The following is a 19591-nucleotide window of genomic DNA, read 5'->3' as shown; positions in this document are numbered from 1 at the left end:
ATGAGGTGGCTTGTTTGCTGTGAATAAAATTGTAATCTCTACTATTGGGAATTTTTTCTAAAATGGAATATAGAGGATGCTTCAGCTTTTGAAAGAATAGAATCCATGTATGCAGTGCCAGTGGAGCACATTGGTCCCAGAATAGCTGAGATAGACAAGGTGGGTGAGTTGATATTAATTGTTGGTGTGTGTGTATCAGAGAGAGAGGAGGGAGGGACAGCTTTTGAGGACCTGAAGAAGAACTCTGTGCAGCTGAAAAACTCGCCTTTCTCACCAACAGAAGTTGGTCCAGTAAAAGAACCTGTGGATGTGCAGAACAAAAGTGTACAGGTCCGGAGGCATGAGGTGGGGAAACACTGCACTTTAACATCACTTGGAGAGGCGGCCCAAACTGCAAAACTCCTTATCAGGTGTGACAGGGTCAGGCCAGAGGACTAGATTAGAAGGGGAGGGAGGCAGCTCTGAAAAGCCGAAAGGGCCCTGTCTAATTAAAGCTAGGTCTGCACTAGGAGACAAAGTCAATTTTAGATACACAAATCCAACTCTGAGAATTGTATAGGTGGAGTCCATGTATATAAAACTGATTTTTGCTGCTGTCCATACAATGAGATATCAATGGGAGAAACTCTCCCTGTTGACTTCCCTTACTCTTTGCGACTGCCAAGAGTACAGGGGGGTGACAATGTTGCTATGACAGTTTGATTTACTACATCCCCACTAAGTGCGCTAAATAGAACCCTGGAAGATTGACCTCCAGATGGTCAATCTTCCTCTAAGTGTAGATGTACCCTTAGATTGGGTTACTTCAGGGCAGCAAGGATCATCTGGCCCAGAGTTATCGTAGGCTGAGTGGGAGCAAAGGGGGCTAAGCTGCTATAAATCAGTGAGGGCCAGCCGGTCTCACTTCAGGCTGCCACAAGGTCTTTTAAAAAGCTTTTCCTGTTGAGGGAAGGTGGTGGGAGGAAGAGAAGGTGGGAATGAGAAGGAAAGAGTGTCTCAGGCAACTGATAAAGGAACATTGGTGTGGCCAGAGAGCAGCGGAGGTGAGAAGCTGTGGTAACGAGTGTTTGGGCTCCCTTCTCTCCAGGGTGTAAATGGACACAGTTTGGCCGGTAGCATTGTACAAAACTGTCTGCAGCAGTGCCATTTCAGCATCCTCCTCCCCCCAGACTGGGGAGTGGGAGCAGCTGACACCATGACAGCAGGCTGTTTGCTGAGCACCCTCTGCTCAGGTCAGGCAGAAGTGGGATGCTGATGTCCTATTGGGTTACCTTACACCTTTGCTTTAAAATAAAACAAAACAGCACAAATGTAGCACTTTAAAGACTAACAAAATGATTTGTTTGGTGATGTGTTTTTGTGGGACAGACCCACTTCATCAGATCAATTGCATTTCCAGTACAGACTGACATTTATAAGTACAGAGGACCAAAAAAAAAATAATTGCAATAAAAACTGACAAATCAAGTACATCGGACTGAAGTAGGTGGCAGAGGGATGGGGGATGTTACGTGTCCTGCCTAAAATAATTACGAGCATAGAAGGAAGGGAAGCAGTCCTTGTAATGCATGAGGTAGTTGGTGTCTCTGTTCATACCACGTGTTAATGTGTTGAATTTGAATATGAATTCCAATTCACAAATTTCTCGCTCTAATCTGTTTCTAAATTCTCTTTGTTCTCAGACACAAATTCTCATGTCTTTAATAGAATGGCCCACTCCATTGAAGTGTTCACTCACCTGCTTATGTGTATTGAGTTTCTTGGTGTCTGCTCTGTGTCGGTTTATTCTCTGGTGAAAGTTTTGCCCAGTCTGTCCAATGTACGTAATGGCAGGGCATTGTTGGCACATAATGGCATATATAATGTTGCCAGAAGTGCAGAGAATGTGCATTTGATCTTGTAACTAACATGGTTAGGTCCAGTAATGGTATCCCCAGAATACATATGTGTACAAAGTTGGCAGTGGGGTTTGTTGCAAAGAAAACTTCCAGGATTCATATTAATGTGGTGTAATCTGTGACCTCTCCTATAGATAAACTCCTAACCTAAGAAAGATTATCACTAGCAATCACCTACTTCAGTCCGATGCACTTCATGTCAGTTTTTATTGCAATTATTTTTGGTCCTCTGTACTTAGGTCAGTCTGTACGGGAAGTACAATTGATCTGATTGAAGTGGGTCTGTCCCACGAAAACACATCACCAAATAAATAATTTTGTTAGTCTTTACAATGCACCATTTCCACGGTTTTATTTTGTTGGACTAACACCACTACCTCTCTGTTACTATCTTTGCTGTGCCAGTGGCAATGGTTCCCACACTCCACAGTGTATGCCTCAGGGAACTGAGTCTTGCCGGCTGCCCAGGACAGGTTTTACTTCCTGCTGGGCTGTGCCTGAGGCATGCCTTTGCCTGCTGTTGCTCTCTGTGACAGGGAAGGGCTCTCCCTCCTGCTGCCACTCAGAGCTAGGGAGCAAGGATGGGAGACTCCTTTGTCAGCAGCAGCTGCTGCAGCACCGCCCAGCTGGTGAGAGGAGAGAGCCAAGTGCAGCCCCTTTCTGGAGTTCTTCCTTCTCTTCCCCTGCGACCCAGAGAAACCTCAGAGCACCACAGCCTCTCCCCCTCCTGTCTTCTGCCTCCTTCCCTCGGCTCCTTCTGTGGCACAGGGGACTTGAAGCAAGGCTGCCCATGGGCGTGGGCAAAAGGCGGCACTTGCTCCCGGGCAATGTACCAGCGCCGGGGCCGGGGCCGGGGCCAGGGCCGGGCCTGCTCTGGGGAGAACAAACGAGCAGTCACGTGGCGCCTCAATGCCTGACAAATAACTTCTCAGGTGATGAGCTGCGGTGGGGCGGCCGCGGCTCAGCCCCCACGCGGCGCTGAACGGGCTGGCGCCAGGCGTGTGTAACAGGGCCAGGCCGGGCAGTGGAGCCCTTCCTCCCCCAGAGGTGTGGGCCCGGAAGGGGTGTGGGCCGGGGCCGGGCAGCGGAGGGCGCCGCTGAGGTTGGCGGCCTGGGGGCAAAGCCGGGTTGTCGGGCTGGTCCGAGGCGGCGCGGGACAGGGGCTCCCGCCCGGAGAGTGTCTCTCGTGCCCCCCATGGGAAGAGCGGGAGCTGCCCCGCCCCCACTGCCCCTGGGCGCCTGTGGCGGTGAGGGAGGGGAGGAGCTCGCCCCTCCCCCGCCTGCCCGGGCCGCCGAGCGGCTCTGAGAGCAGCACTGGCTTTCCACACCCCGCGGCTTCTGACATCACTGTCCCGGGCGGGGAGGGAGCCGGAGTCAGAGCGTCCCCACAGCCCGAGCCCCGCGCATCTCCCGCGGAGCGAGCCCGGCAGCCCGTGAGTAGCTGGCGCTGGGCGGGCGGGCGCGCGCGCGCGGCGTTTCCCTCGGCGGGACGGTTTGGAAGCAGCGCGGGCGGGCGGACACGGGGCCCCGCGGCGTTGACAGAGCCAAGAGCCTGGTCTCTAGACGTGGCACGTCAACAAGTGCTGTCTTGAGCCGGCCCTGGACGCACGGCGCCTTTTCGCTGCGGCTCGGCCGGGGCTGCACAACCAGGCGCGTCCCGGGAGAGCGGCCGCCCGGCGGGAGGGTTGTGGGGTCTGACCGCAGACTAGGACTTTTCACCAGAAATTACGGAGCAGCCCCGCGAGCTCAGGGGCGCTGGCGCCGCGGGCGGGGGGGTGGGGGGGGGCACAGCTGAATTCACTTCAGTGCAACCGAGGAAGAGCTTGGACAATACAACGGTGACGTTGTTGTCTGGGAAAGTCTCTGTTCGGTATTTACTGATACACCCCGCCAAGACCTTGGCTACTACGGCCGCCCTAGTGCAAGCACAAAATACTCAAACACAAGCCGGTACGGATTGTAGCTTATGAAATTCCTGCTGGTGTAAAATGTTTTTTCTTCTTCCACGGGAGGATAGTTTTCAGAAGGCAGCTGCCCTCCTCCAGCTGCATGCCCCGGCCTCTTTCCAGAGGTGTGGTCCTGTCTTTTTCCAAAGGGTTAGTTGCCAGATTCAGGGAAATGTCCCTTAAAGTGAAGTGGGACTTTTGGGGTTACTCAAGCCAGTTCAGACTCCTGAAAGAGGTCCAGTAGTCTGGAAAAGTTGCAAGCTACTGACCTAGACCATCACTGACATGTTTGTGCAATCTGTTCTTAAAGGCCTGCAAAAGATGGAGATTCTACATCGTTACTTGGAAGATTATTCTAGAGTCCAGTAACATTTATCATTAGAAAGTTTCTCCTAATACTTAATGTAAATCTCACTTGCTGCAGATTAACCCTATTACTTCTTGTTCTGCCTTCAGTGGGTATAAATAACTGATTGATTCTTTATAATGGCCCTTAAGATGTTTGAAAACTTATCAGGTCTCTTGAGACCTCTGAAGACTAAATGCACAGTTTTAAAAAAAAACCTTTCCTGAAAAGTAAGATTTTCTACATCTTATTTTTGTTGGTTTCCTCTGGATGCCATCCAGTTTGTCTATCTTGTCTCTGAAATGTGACACCCAGAACATGACACTGTATGAAGTACCTGCTGTGTATTATATATTATACATCTTTTGCATAACTTTATCATATTGTTGGCTCTTACTCAAGATATCTTTTCCTTCACTTCTACCAGTTTGCCCATTAGTCCCTGTTTTACAGCTATGAATTTGATTTTTCCTTCCTAAGTGAAGAACTTTGCACTTGTTTCTATTGAATTTCATTTTGTTGAATTCAAGACCATATTCTTCAATTTGTCAAAGATGTGTCTAATTCTGATCCAGTCCTGCAAAATTTTATAAGCATATTCCCCACTGATTTCCAAGTCATCAATGAAAATTTGATTAGTAGCAGACTTAATATTGACTTCCTGTGGGACCCCTAGTATATATACCTTCCCAGCTTAAACTGAAAACTGTCGATAACTACTATCTGAGTAAATTATTTAGTTAGTCTTTAACATGCTACTTGACTGCTTTTTTTGTTTGTTGAAGATATAGAGTAACACAGCTACCTCTCTGACTAATGTTGTATGGAACTGTCAACAGTCTTACTAATCATGATATCACATCTACTTCCCCATCCCCCAGTCCAGTTGCAAGAAGGAATATAGGTTAGTTTTTGACGGATGCATGTTGACTGTTCCTTATCACCTTGTTATCCTCTGCATCCACTAGGTGCTTACATATTGTTTAATTTGTTACAGTAAATTTCTAGGCATTAATGTGCAATTGACAGAAAATGATTGTTCATGGGTTAAAATTTGATTGGCCATCTCTTAAGTGTTACATAGGTATAGGTTTGAAAGAAGCTCCTCCTGCATTCTGAGCCTTCTGCTTATTGCAGCCTGGCTTCCCTGAAGTATCAGAAGTAATATCTATACCTACCTAATCAGAGGGTATCAGCTACACCTGTGGAATGGCTGTAAAAATACATGCCAGATCTTCCTAAATGGGATAGAAAAGCCACAGCCTTATTTTCAATCTTGATTAATAATAAAAACCAGCATATTCTCTCCACTTTGAACCTCATCAACATGACAGCTGTACAGAAAAGGACTGATCATCTGCCTGGCAATGGCCCTTTAGTTTGCAAAACAAAGTATTTGTAATGCGTCTTCTGGGACAACATGACCTCTGGCTGTAGAGGTTCTAGTGTTCAATGAGGATGGGTGGATGCTGCAGTTAGAAGGAAGATGTGGACTGCCAGTAGCAGTCTAACATGACAAGTGTCTTCAGGGATGGAATGTCATATTAACATGCACAGTGAAGTAAATCCATGAAACCCAGTGGGAACAAAGCAGATATGAGTGTGTGCTATCTTGGGACATGCTTTGTGATGGCAATTAAGAATGCAATATGTTCATGCCAGATGAAATGCCAAAGGAATGCAACTCCCCCACGGTCGCCAGTCAGAATGAGAACAGAAGCAGAATGGATCTGACAGATACATCTTAAATCTACGTCCACATTCACTGTTATAAAGTTATCCAGAAGATGACACAGGGTATGGCAAAAATGTGAGATCTGGGAAGAATCTAGGAAGAGTTGCCGATGCCTTTTACACTCCTTTGTGCACTTCATTATATTTTTGCTGTTTGGGATATCAGATTCATCATTCATGAATGCACCATGCTGATTGGATGTCATGTTGTGCTTAGGAATTATTGTGCTAACTCAGTGGTTTTCAACTGTTCTCCTTTGCGGACCCCTAAACACTTTAAATGTTGGTGTGGAGCCCTTCAGAAATCTTTGGCAGAGTCTGCAGAACCCAGGGGATCTAGGAACCAAGGGTTTAAAGCCACTGTGCTAGCTAAGCAGTAAACAAGTACTTCAGGTGAAGCATGTGAATGCTGCAAGTGCACTTGGTGGATGAGCGGTTTCTAGAGTATGAATCTGTGGCATGTGAGAAGGAAAAATGTCTGAAGTGTTATTTCAATCAGAAGTGGTGTAATGCTGATAGATAGGGTAATGCTAGCGATATTTTTCCACTACAAACTTAGGAGAGACTTATTATAGGCAATAAAGCAGCAGTGATTCACAGAGCTACAGTTTGATAATGTATTTGTGCCTCTTGCACTAGAGTTCTCTTGCCAGCAGTGGTTCTGCAGATGCTCATGTCACCATTGAGGGCACTTGGATAATGTTATAGATCAGAACTTGCTGTTGAACTCTTCATTATCTGTGTTGCAGAGCACTAGTACTGTTGAAGCCCACAGCTGACTCCACTAATTGAAAGGTGCTCCCTCATCAGCTTTACTGACGATACATTTTACTCTCCACCTTGCTCTGTAAGGGACTGCTGCTTCACAGCCCCTTCTGTAGCCCGCCACTCACACTTCCATACTCATTTACTGTTCCTCCTCTCTAAAGCTCGCATGAGTTTGTTCTCACATCTGCAAGGATATCAGAGGTACTCAAACACTACAGTGATGAAGCATCAAAGAGGTAGTCATGTTAGTCTGTATCCTCAAAAGCAGTGAGAAGTCCTATGGCACCTTATAGATCTTATGCATCACTCATACATCTGGTAAAGTGGGTCTTTGCCCATGAAAGCTTATGCTCCAAAATATCTGTTAGTCTGTAAGGTGCCACAGGACTTCTTGTTGTTTTTGAGTGATGAAGCATGGATACATACCCAGAGTGAGCAAGACTGCTAGACTTACCAGTGTCAGTCTGCCTCACCTAACTGCACTGCTTCTATAGCCACTTAAAATTGAGGCTGCAGTGATTAGCAAGAATATCCATTTGATCACCTCAGGTACCTTGAATTTACACAGTGTATTGGTGGTGGTTAAATGAACTTTAGATTGGTTGTCAAATTTCATGGCACCTTCTGACACAACAGAGAAAGCTTATTAATTAAAATAGCTCAGTGGTTTGAGCATGTGCCTGTTTAAACCCAGGGTTGTGAGCTCAATCATTGACGAGGCCATTTAGGGGTCTGGAGCAAATAGATTTAAAAAAAAAATTGTCAGGGATGGTGCTTGGTCCTGCTGAGAGGGCACAGGACTCGATGACCTCTTAAGGTCCCTTCTAGTTCTGTGGGATATTTAAATATGTATGTGAGGTGATGGTACAAGTTGGCAGCTGATGTTACGTTGGGATAAGAAGATATGAAATATGGTTATATGGCATGGGACGTATCTTCCAATTGCTGCTGTGTCCTGTACTACCTTGCTTGAAAAATACTGTGTGACAGATAAATTTGAAAAATTTGGAAAAAGAAAAGGGAAGGAAATGCAGCTCTTTGTAGTAGATTAGAATCAAATGGATCTTTTTGGAGAAAATGAGGAAAATTTAAGATACCACAATCAGGATTTCCCTCTGATGGAGTCACTTCATTCCTACATTGTTATTGTCTTTGTTTTTGGTAAGTTTAGTATGGGAATATGCGTGGTTTTAAATGAACAAGATACTAGATTTGTAGCTGTGTTGGTTAAAGAAACGGTTCTAGTACAGTGAGGCCCTAGTCCATGACCAGGGTGTCGAGGTCCTGTGTAATACAAACAAGCAGGGCACACTAGCTATGTCCAAGTCTGCAAATGTATTACTATTGCTGCTCACCAATGAGGAGCATGGAATCTGTATGTTGGGAAATTTCCAGAGTGCCTAACAGCTGTAATAGGGACATCTCTCCTAGGCTAAGAACAAGGTTGAGAGACCTATATTCAACATTAGGGATAACCAGCAAGTATATCTCATGGAAAAATCTTACTGAACTTAAGTGAAAATCTTTCTAGTATATTTTAAAGCTAATGATTGTGGTTCTTAAATTTTCCTCATTTTCTCCAAAAAGATCCATTTGATTCTAATCTACTACAAAGAGCTGCATTTCCTTCCCTTTTCTTTTTCCAAATTTTTCAAATTTATCTGTCACACAGTATTTTTCAAGCAAGGTAGTACAGGACACAGCAGCAATTGGAAGATACGTCCCATGCCATATAACCATATTTCATATCTTCTTATCCCAAAGTAACATCAGCTGCCAACTTGTACCACCACCTCACATACATATTTAAATATCCCACAGAACTAGAAGGGACCTTGAGAGGTCATCGAGTCCTGTGCCCTCTCAGCAGCACCAAGCACCATCCCTGACAATTTTTTTTTAAAATCTATTTGCTCCAGATGGTAAAGGAAACTGGAGGCGATATTCTAGATATAGCGAGTTGCCTGTGTTAAAACCTTCCTTTATAAACACACAGACACCAAGAACCTCTTAAAATGATGGGAAAATCCCACCACAGATGATAGGGAGACTTAGAGCCAGTAACTTCACTTCAGATTTATGGTTCCTTTATTTCAAAAGCTATTCAGAAACAGGGATACATTCCTATATAAGTGCAAAATCAGAAAGGCATTGTGCATCAAACATGCAATGACCAGAGGGGAAAAACCAGTTATTTCAAAGTGACTTTTATATTATTGGCTACCTGTAGATGGCTTCTTTGAGCATGAAGAGTTTCATTATAGGTGTTCATTCTTAAAAGAAAAAGAAATCTAACAGGCTGAGCTGAGGGTAGGAATTGCTGTGTTCTACCACATACAAAACAAAGGTCTTCATCCAGAACTGCAAGTTGTAGGATGAAACGAGGTAGTCATGTCTAGTAGTTGGGAAAGCAAAGTGCTTTCTGAACAGTTGCATCTTGGCTGAAACCCTGTGCCTAGTTGTGCAGGCAGGAGGAATAAACTGGCTTTCTTTCGTTCATTATATCGTCCAAATTTCAATTGATTAACCAAGTTCTCATGACAGCCACGAGTTTCACTTCCAACTGCACCAGATGAGAGAAATAAATATTAGAATAAATGTGCTTGTTCTCAATTTAAATTTAATTCCAATCATATGCCTACAGTAAGTCATGGCCCTGATAGCATCAGTATGAAGTGAAATATTAGCCATTGAAAAATCTGCTCTCTTTTGCTTGTGGCTGATTATTTTGCAGGTTGTAGGTGTCACCTTTGTTCTTGGCAGTTTACACCTAAACTTTGCATTAGCTGAAAGCAAAGCTCATCAACTGAATTAGAGTCTGATTATAGCCACAATCAAAATGCTTTCATTTTTTTTGAATTATGAGCACAAAGCATTAGCTAGATAGCTATCAATTTTATATCTATTGTGGCCAAAGTTAGAACAATTATATCTTCTCTTTCTTTTACTAAATTAAATGCATTTTGCTTCAGTTGGGAAGATAGGACTTCTACCTTTGCTTTTGGCTAATAAGTCAGAATAGCTGTTCTAGTGCATCTAATTTAATAGCCTGAATACACTGCAGTTTGTTTTCGGTTGAGGTCACTTATGGAGCTGAACTATTACAAATATCCTTGTATGTCTAGAATTAATGTAACAAAACTTGTAGTGAAAGGGCTGAGCAAACTAGTGTTTTTGAGAAAGTTCGTTGGGCCGGGTGGACCCTAGATTTCTTCTAACGTTGATGCATGTGGAGGGCCTGATGGAACAAAGTCTGACACTTTGACCTGGGGAAATTCTGAAAGGGAGGCATTTACACATCTCAAAGTGTCCAAGCTCCTACTGGGAAAGGGTGTGACCAAGTCATGGATTGATTCAGTTATACCTGTCATAAGCTGGCACCCACAATAATTTTCTGGAGCTTTTTGGGGAGTTACAGCTAATATCCTATTTTTTTGCTCCAACTTCAGTGAAACTGGCCTCAAATCTCTTTCACCTCAGTGTTAGAAAGACTAATGTGCCTGCAGATTCCAAAAGTTCCACCTACTTCTTCATGAGACGTGGTGACCAAGGAGCAAGATGTGGAAGGGAATATTGGAGCACCTTCTTAAATGGAGAAGACCTCTCCCCAAAAATATAAACTGAAGAAATTCTACAGTTGCTTTGATTTGTTTGGTTTTCCGTTAGTGATCAGTTTTAGGTACTGCTACTAATATGTGGTTCAAATTGAATTTCTAAGATACTTTTATTCACTCTTTATAGTAATCAGTGGGACTGGTAGGTGGTAGGAGAAGGAATAACATACATAATTTCTTCCAAATATAGGGAAGAACTGAGAGGTCCATGGGTCACCTGATCCATGAGAAGGATTTTATAACATGGGGGTATTACAAAAAGCAAACTGCTGCTATAACCTGGCTGACCTGACATAGAACTAAAGTGCCTAGTAGAACTTACTGTGCCCTTGCAAAATGGATTGTTTGTGCATTGAAGAAAGCTGTTTTGTTGTGGTGGTAGTAGTAGTAGTAGTAGTAGTAGTACAGATTACACCTTCAAAAACCATCCTTCTCTGGTCTGGTAACATCCATCATCTGGCAGGATGAGAGATGCTCCTGGACCAGAGGGCCAGGGCTAGCTGGCCTTCCAATAGCCCCATGGGAGACAGTGGGGCTGGGGCCAGAGGTGGCATACCTGGCAATGTGGAGAGAGGGTGCAGGAAGGATGAAAAGAGGCGGGGATGAAAAGAGGCAGAGCAGGAGTGAAGCAGGGGAAGGAGGAAGAACATGGACGCTTTCCCCCGACCACTCATCATTCATCCAGGGCTGCAGGGACTCATGTGCTAACAGCCACACACAGGCTGGATTGTGGTACTGCTCGGGCTGTGAGTTTGAGACTCCTGATATAGGGTGTGCCTCTGCATCTCCATACATGACACCAACAATCAGTTGTCTTTCCTTGTACACAGGGATCCCTCCTTCTGGTTTTGTTCTTCCCTGTAAACTTCTGCTTGAATGTTTTACAATCTCTTGATTAGCATTTGGCACAATATACCAACAGATGTACAAATACAGGCTATTGGCCACAAAGAGAGAAGCATTGGCTCTGAGACATGTTGCCTCCTGGTTACCTGCCTTAACATAATTTTCAATAGAGATTACATTCTTGAATATTATCCACGTGTATATTTTGCAGGGATTATGGCTCCTGTAAAATTCTATGCAACCTCTACGCCTTCTGCCAGAATCAGCTGGCACCCAGAGATTCTTGTTTCACACATACGTTGAACTCTCTTCATGGTCAAATTGACCAAAACTGATGTTTTAATTGTAATGAGGTCCAAAATCACTACTACTACAGGTTCCATCTCCCTGGTCTGGCACCCTCAGGACCTCAGTGGTCCCGAGCGAGGAATTTTGAAGAACCAGGGCTGGTTAATGCCCTCAACCCCCAGTTCCTGGCCTCTCCTAAGCTGTGTCTACACGTGCACGCTACTTCGAAGTAGCGGCACTAACTTCGAAATAGCACCCGTTGCGGCTATACGCGTCGGGCGCTATTTCGAAGTTAACTTCGACGTTAGGCGGCGAGACGTCGAAGTCGCTAACCTCATGAGGGGATCGGAATAGTGCCCTACTTCGACGTTCAACGTCGAAGTAGGGACCGTGTAGATGATCCGCGTCCCGCAACGTCGAAATTGTGGGGTCCTCCATGGCAGCCATCAGCTGGGGGGTTGAGAGACTCTGTCTCTCCATCCCGTGCGGGGCTCTATGGTCACCGTGTGCAGCAGCCCTTAGCCCAGGGCTTCTGGCTGCTGCTGCTGCAGCGGGGGATTCATGCTGCATGCACAGGGTCTGCAACTCGTTGTCGGCTCTGTGTATCTTGTGCTGTTTAGTGCAAGTGTGTCTGGGAGGGGCCCTTTAAGGGAGCAGCTGGCTGTTGAGTCCGCCCTGTGATTCTGTCTGCAGCTGTGCCTGGCACCCTTATTTTGATGTGTGCTACTGTGGCGTGTAGACGTTCCCTCGCAGCACCTATTTCGATGTGGTGCTGCGCAACGTCGATGTTGAACATCGATGTTGCCAGCCCTGGAGGACGTGTAGACGTTATTCATCGAAATAGCCTATTTCGATGTCGCCACATCGAAATAGGCTACTTCGATGTAGGCTTCACGTATAGACGTAGCCCTACTGTCCTGCCGCAGCAGGCTTTCCTGTCTGGCCCCAGCTCTGCGCCTCTTTCCTCAAGACCCCTCCACTGAGGGAATACAGTCTGTGGGTTACTGTGGCCATGGGGCAGGGTGGCAGTAGGGTTCACGCTCCCCCAACTCATGATGGCAGCAGGAGCCATGTGGTAGTAGAGCAATGCACCAGCCTCTAATCTGCTCCACCGTCATCTCCCAGGCCAGCTGGGTTGCTCCACTAGTATCCATCTGGTGGCCACAGGAAGCGGAACATCCTAGGCCCAGTGCTGGTGGGCTTGGGAAAAGGCAGCAGAGTAGAGCTCCCAGGGGCCTGCAAGCTAACGTAATTGTGGGGGACCATCCCATCCACAGGATGGTTGGGATGGCTACAATGCCCCTTTCCCCACCAAAGCGCAGGACCCAGGGCTGCCACACTGAACTGTCCTATGGACGGGATGTTTCTGAACACCCTCAACCTGTTATCATAGAGTCATAGAACAATAGAGCTGGAAGAGACCTAAAAAAGCCATCGAGTCCAGCCCCCTGCTCTAAGCAGGACCAAACCCATCAGATCAGCCCAGCCAGGACTTTGTCGAGCTGAGACTTAAACATCTCCAAGAATGGAGACTCCACTACTTCCCTAGGTAGACCATTCCAGTGCTTCGCCACCCTCCTATTGAAAAAGTTTTTCCTAATGTTCAACCTGGACCTTCCCAACCACAACTTGAGACCATTGTTCTGTGTCCTGCCATCCGTGACCACTGTGAGCAGCCTCTCTACAGACTCTTTGCAACTTCCCTTCAGGAAGTTGAAGGCTGTTATCAAGTCCCCCCTCAGTCTTCTCTTCTGCAGACTAAACAGTCCCAATTCCCTCAACCTTTCTTCATAAGTCATATGCTCCAGCCCCCTAATTATTTTGGTCGCCCTCCGCTGGACCCTCTCCAGTGTATCCACGTTCTTCCTATAATTGGGGGCCCAGAACTGGACACAGTACTCCAGATGCGGCCTCACCAAAGCCGAATAAAGAGGAACAATCACTTCTTTGGATCTACTGGCAACGTTCCTCTTGATGCAACCTAATATGCCATTAGCCTTCTTAGCTGCAATGGCACACTGTTGACTCAAGTCCAGCTTCTCGTCCACTACAACTCCCAGGTCCTTTTCTGCAGAACTATTACTGAGCCAGTAAGACCCCAGTCTGTAACAATGCTTGGGATTCTTCTGGCCCAAGTGCAGGACTGTGTACTTGTCCTTATTGAACCTCATCAGATTTCTTGCAACCCAGTCTTCCAATTTGTCTCAGTCAGTCTGGACCCTATCCCTACCCTCCAGCATATCTACCTCTCCCCCTAGCTTAGTGTCATCCACAAACTTGCTGAGGGTGCAATCCAACCCCTCATCCAGGTCATTGATAAATATGTTGAACAGAACAGGACCCAGAACCGATTCTTGGGGCACTCCATTAGAAACCGACCGCCATCCCAACATCGCATCATTGATCACTACCTGCTGGGCCCAACCTTCTAGCCAGCTTTCTATCCATCTTACCATCCATTTATCCAATCCACATTCCTTTAACTTGCTGACAAGAATATTGTGGGAGACTGTATCAAAAGCTTTGCTAAAGTCAAGATAAATCGCATCCATTGATTTTCCCCTATTCACAGAGCCACTTATCTCATCGTAGAAACTAATCAGATTGGTCAGGCATGATTTGCCCTTCATGAATCCATGCTGACTATTTCTGATCCCTTTCCCCTCCTCCAAGTGACTCAAAATGACTTCCTTGAGGAGCTCCTCCATGATTTTTCCAGGTACTGATGTAAGACTGACCAGTCTATAGTTCCCTAGATCATCCTTCTTCCCTTTTTTAAAGATAGGCACTACATTTGCCTTTTTCCAGTCATCTGGGATCTCTCCCGATCTCCATGACTTTTCAGAGATAATGGCCAAGGGTTTGTCAACAACATACGCCAACTCCCTCAGAACCCTCGGATGAATTAGATCTGGGCCCATGTATACAGGGATGTGCTAGCAGTGCTGCTGAGCTAACAGAAGTCCTGTGGCACCTAACGAATATTTTGGAGCATAAGCTGTCATGGGCAAAGACCCGCTTGATCAGATGTATGAGTGGGGGGGGGGGGTTCCAGAAGAGGGTTTAAATATAGGCTTGTGAAAAGAAGGGAGTTTCAGTCAAGGGGAGGGTAAAAATTGACAAGGTCTGTTCAGTCAGGGAGGATTTTGCCCATTATCAGCACTTAATGTGGAGTTGTGAACATGAACAAAGGAGAAATCAGGTCAATTCAGTCAGGGAGGATGTGGCCCATTATCAGAAGCTAATGTGGAGGTGTGAACATCAAGAGTGAAGAAACTGCTTTTGTAATTGGCCAGCCACTCCCAGTCCCTGTTCAGTCCTTGGTTGATGGTGTCAAATTTGCAAATGAATTGCAGCTCGGCAGTTTCTCTTTGGAGTCTGTTTTAGAAGTTTTTTTGTTGTAGGATTGTTGCTTTTAAGTCTGTCACTGAGTGTGCAGGGAGATTGATGTGTTCTCCTGTAGGTTTTGTATATTACCGTTCCTGATGTCTGATGTGTGTCCATTTATTCTTTTACATAGAGACTGTCCAGTTTGGCCAATATATATTGCAATGGGGCATTGCTGGCACATGATGGAATATACTATATTAGTAGATGTGCAGGTAAAAGAGCCCCTGATGGTGTGGTTGACGTGGTTAGGTCCTGTGATGATATCACTGGTGTAGACATGTGAGCAGAGTTGGCAGCAATGTTTGTAACAGGGATTGGTTCCAGGTTTAGAGTTACTGTGGTGGGGTCTATAGCTGCTGGTGAGAATTTGTTTAAGCTTGGTGGGCTGTCTGTAGGCGAGGACTGGCCTGCCTCTCAAGGTTTGCTTGAGTGAACAATCATTGTCCAGCTGTTAGCCCAAGACAGAATTACAGAATTTATCAGATGATGGGCTAATCTGCAAGGCTCGACCCTCTCCGCCTCTATCATCGGTTGTTGTGTAGTTATGACAAGGTAGTGGAGTAAAGATAACAAGGTGTTATTTCAAGAAGGTGTTATATAAACAATCTCATACAACATAGTAACTGAATTAGGACTCCTTATAACTTAAAGGTATACATTATATACGGCTTGGATGTTAGCCTAAATTAAATCCTCAAAGGAAATTACAAAAAGAGATGAATCAGACAGTACCATTTTCCAGGCGAAAGGAGAATTCAGGGATTAGCCTTCAGAGATGTTGTGGGCTGGGAACAGGAACCATCAAATAAGGATATGATCTTCCTCCATCTTCTTTCTTCTACCCTTGACTCACTGTCTTGTGTGGAGAGTGCCAGAAGGAAATGATCTTCCGGGGTGTGTGTGAGTGTATACAAAGTCTCTTCAACAAAAATAAAATAAAATGAACTCAAATGGACTGACCTATGAGGCCTAGCAGTCTTCTGACTGCTCCCCTAGCTATCAGTCATCCTCTCCCTAGTTCTCTGCCAAACTGGCCTATGAGGCCTAGCAGCATGTAGCTGCTACCTTAGCTACCAGCTGTGACAGGGGATGCTCGAGTTTGCAACAGAAGAAGCAACAAACTGAGGCCCTGGAGGGCGGGCTCCACCTTTCATATGTGCTCTTGTCTCTGGGCAGACTAAGCTCAATTCCCTGCCCTAATTTTCGCACCTTAATCTTCCCTCCTTATTTGGGGGAAGAAGCAGAATACAAAATGGAGTCTATTTAAAGAAACCACATAAAAGCTAACATATTTTGGAGCATAAGCTTTCAAGAGCAAGCACCTGCTTCACTGGAAGTCTTTGCCTACAAAAGCTGATTCTCCAAAATATCTGTTAATCTATATGGTACCACAGGACTTCTTGTTGTTTTTGAAGATACGGACTAACACGGATACCTCTCTGATACACATAAAAGCTGTAACACTCCAATCTAACTCTTAACACAGGATGGCTACGTCTACACGTGAAGCCTACATCGAAGTAGCCTATTTCGATGTGGTGACATCAAAATAGGCTATTTCGATGAATAAAGTCTACACGTCCTCCAGGGCTGGCAACGTCGATGTTCAACATCGACGTTGCGCAGCACCACATCGAAATAGGCACTGCGAGGGAACGTCTACACGCCACAGTAACACACATCAAAATAAGGGTGCCAGGCACAGCTGCAGACAGGGTCACAGGGCGGACTCAACAGCCAGCCGCTCCCTTAAAGGGCCCCTCCCAGACACACTTGCACTAAACAGCACAAGATACACAGAGCCGACAACGAGTTGCAGACCCTGTGCCTGCAGCATGAATCCCCCGCTGCAGCAGCAGCAGCCAGAAGCCCTGGGCTAAGGGCTGCTGCCCACGGTGACCATAGAGCCCTGCAGGGGCTGGAGAGACAGCGTCTCTCAACCCCCCAGCTGATGGCTGCCATGGAGGACCCCACAATTTCGACGTTGTGGGACGCGGATCGTCTACACGGTCCCTACTTCGACGTTGAACGTTGAAGTAGGGCGCTATTCCGATCCCCTCATGAGGTTAGCGACTTCGACGTCTCGCCGCCTAACGTCGAAGTTAACTTCGAAATAGCGCCCGACGCGTGTAGCCGTGACGGGCGCTATTTCGAAGTTAGTGCCGCTACTTCGAAGTAGCGTGCACGTGTAGACACAGCTGATATGTTGTAGATCCCGGATGATGTGCTAGAGAGATTTTAGCGGAGGCTGTATGTGATGGCAAGTGGTGTTCTGTTGTTTTCCTTGTTGGGCCTGTCTTGTAGCAGGTGGCTTTTGGGTACACATTTGGCTCCGTCAATCTGTTTCTTCACTTCCTTAGGTTGGTATTGTAGTTTCAGGAGAGCTTGGTAAAGGTCTTGTAAGTGTTTGCCTTTGTCTGAGAAATTGGAGCAAATGCACTTGTGCCTTAATGCTTGGCTGTATACAATGGATTGTGTGATGTACCCTGGGTGGAAGCTGGAGGCATGTAGCAGTCCGTGCGTTTCCGGTATACGTGCCGTTTATGTGATCATCACTTATTTGCACAGTAGTGTCCAGGAAGTGGATCTCTTGTGTGGGCTGGTCCAGGCTGAGGTTGATGGTGAGATGGAAACTGTTGAAATCATGGTGGAACTCTTCAGGAGCCTCTTTCCCATCGGTCCAGATGATGAAGATGTCATCAGTGTAGTGCAAGTAGGGCAGGGGTGCTAGGGGACAAGAGCTGAGGAAGCGTTGGTCAAGGTCAGCCATAAAAATGTTGGTATACTGTGGTGCCACGTGAGTGCCCATAGCAGTGCCACTGATTTGAAGGTATAAATTGTCCTCAAATCTGAAATAGTTGTGGGTGAGGACAAAGTCACAAAGCTGTACCACCATTTGTACCTTGGCTTCATCAGGGATAATGTTCCTAACAGCTTGAAGTCCGTCCTCATGTGGGATACTGGACTAAAGGGCTCCTATATCCATGGTGGCCAGGATGGTGTTTTCAGAAAGGCCACCAATGAACTGTAGTTTCCTACAATTACAAGTCACTAATTCTTGTGCTACTGCAAACCTCTCTTGGCCTGTGATTGTCTGGAGCACTAATCACTCCATCTGGTCTTGCTCCATGTAGGATGCCCAGTTAAAGACTAGCTCCCATTAGCTTCTTCCCAAAGCCATGTGACTGCATTTTGAACACAAAGGGAAGAGCCATATGCTCATACTGGTTGTGCTGAGCAACATTATCTGATGAAGAGGTTAAGAGAGGTTTTTTGAAGACAGGATTCCTGCGTCACAAAAACTCATGGCATAGGCAAGAGTCATCTTTAATACCCCCGCAACTGAGGATGGCAAACATCTCACAAGAACAGGCCTAAAACAAGAATGAAAACCAAATTTGGGTTTCATTCTTTTCCATTTACAGTTACAAATGAACATGCAAATAATGAACTACAATAGAGATTCAATGCCTAATATCTTTGCTAAACAGATGCTAATTTTAGTACAGTATGACGTGTGACAGAGTGAGGTTATGTCTACATTACAACATAAATTTGAATCTAAGGCACTTAGCTTGATTTTAAATTGTGATTGTTAACACATCAAATACCATTATTTCAAATTTAGGGGGTGCTGCAGCTGATATTCTTACTTACCCAACCCGAGTGACATTAATGGGAAGTTTGAATGTAAGCATTCAGATTAATGGTAGTGTAGAAACAGCTTCCACTTAAACCTGTTTTATTGGTCTCCAAAGGAGTCCCACATGTATCCCACAATGCCCCACAGTTGTCCATTCTGGCCAGTTGCATCTCCAGGTTCTCTCCAAGTGTGCAAGAAGTAAGATAACAGGAAGTCCACAAATTTGGATTTGAATTGTATCAGGAAAGTGAATTCATTTTCTTTCTGACCTGCATGGATAGCACACCTCAGCCATCCATCACATCCATCCATTGCATCCAGCCATCATGAGTACTGAGGGTTCTTCTCTGGATGTGAGTTTTCAGGGTCAAAAAAGTACTCCAGCTCAGACTCACAACGAGATCCTGGATCTCATTTCTGTCTGGGGAGAAGAATCAGTAATGAGCAGACTGCATGTCTGCAAGTGAAATGCCACCATTTACAAAAAGATTTCAGATGATATGATTCCTAAAGGGTATAGCTGGGACACTGAGCAATGCCAGGTGAAAGTAAAGGCACTTCAGCAGAGCTACCATAAAGTCAGAGAAGGCAATAGGCTATCAGGCTCATGCTCTCAAGGGCTGTGTCTACACGTGCCCCAAACTTCGAAATGGCCATGCAAATGGCCATTTCGAAGTTTACTAATGAAGCGCTGAAATGCATATTCAGCGCTTCATTAGCATGCGGGCGGCAGCTGCGCTTCGAAATTGACGCTCCTTGCCGCCGCGCGGCGCGTCCAGACGGGACTCCTTTTCGAAAGGGCCCCGCCTATTTCGAAGTCCCCTTATTCCCATGAGCTCATGGGAATAAGGGGACTTCGAAGTAGGCAGTATCCTTTCAAAAAGGAGTCCCGTCTGGACGCGCCGCACGGCGGCAAGGAGCGTCAATTTCGAAGCGCGGCTGCCGCCCGCATGCTAATGAAGCGCTGAATATGCATTTCAGCGCTTCATTAGTAAACTTCGAAATGGCCATTTGCATGGCCATTTCGAAGTTTGGGGCACGTGTAGACACAGCCAAGATGTGCCAATTCTCTGAGCACCTGGACAGAATTCTTGGGAGTGACCCAACCAAGGTCCCCA

General features: G+C 45.9%; 1 protein-coding gene across 4 annotated transcripts in view; it reads left to right on the top strand.

The window, feature by feature from the left end:
- The first annotated feature begins 2686 nt into the window (after positions 1-2686).
- The window catches only part of EMP2 (epithelial membrane protein 2), a 58394-nt gene continuing 41489 nt past the window's right edge, over positions 2687-19591 (top strand). The window contains exon 1 of one of the 4 annotated variants that reach the window (XM_075010843.1): positions 2687-2830. The gene's annotated coding sequence lies outside the window, so the exon portion shown is untranslated. Of the gene's footprint in view, positions 2831-3013; positions 3332-19591 lie in introns of those variants that run through there. The other 3 variants (XM_075010842.1, XM_075010841.1, XM_075010840.1) reach the window with 3 other exon arrangements.

Source organism: Carettochelys insculpta, chromosome 16 (assembly GCF_033958435.1).
Source record: "Carettochelys insculpta isolate YL-2023 chromosome 16, ASM3395843v1, whole genome shotgun sequence".
Classification (NCBI taxonomy): Eukaryota; Metazoa; Chordata; order Testudines; family Carettochelyidae; genus Carettochelys; species Carettochelys insculpta.
Note: the sequence above shows the minus strand (reverse complement) of the source record. Positions and strands in the feature narration are given on the sequence as shown.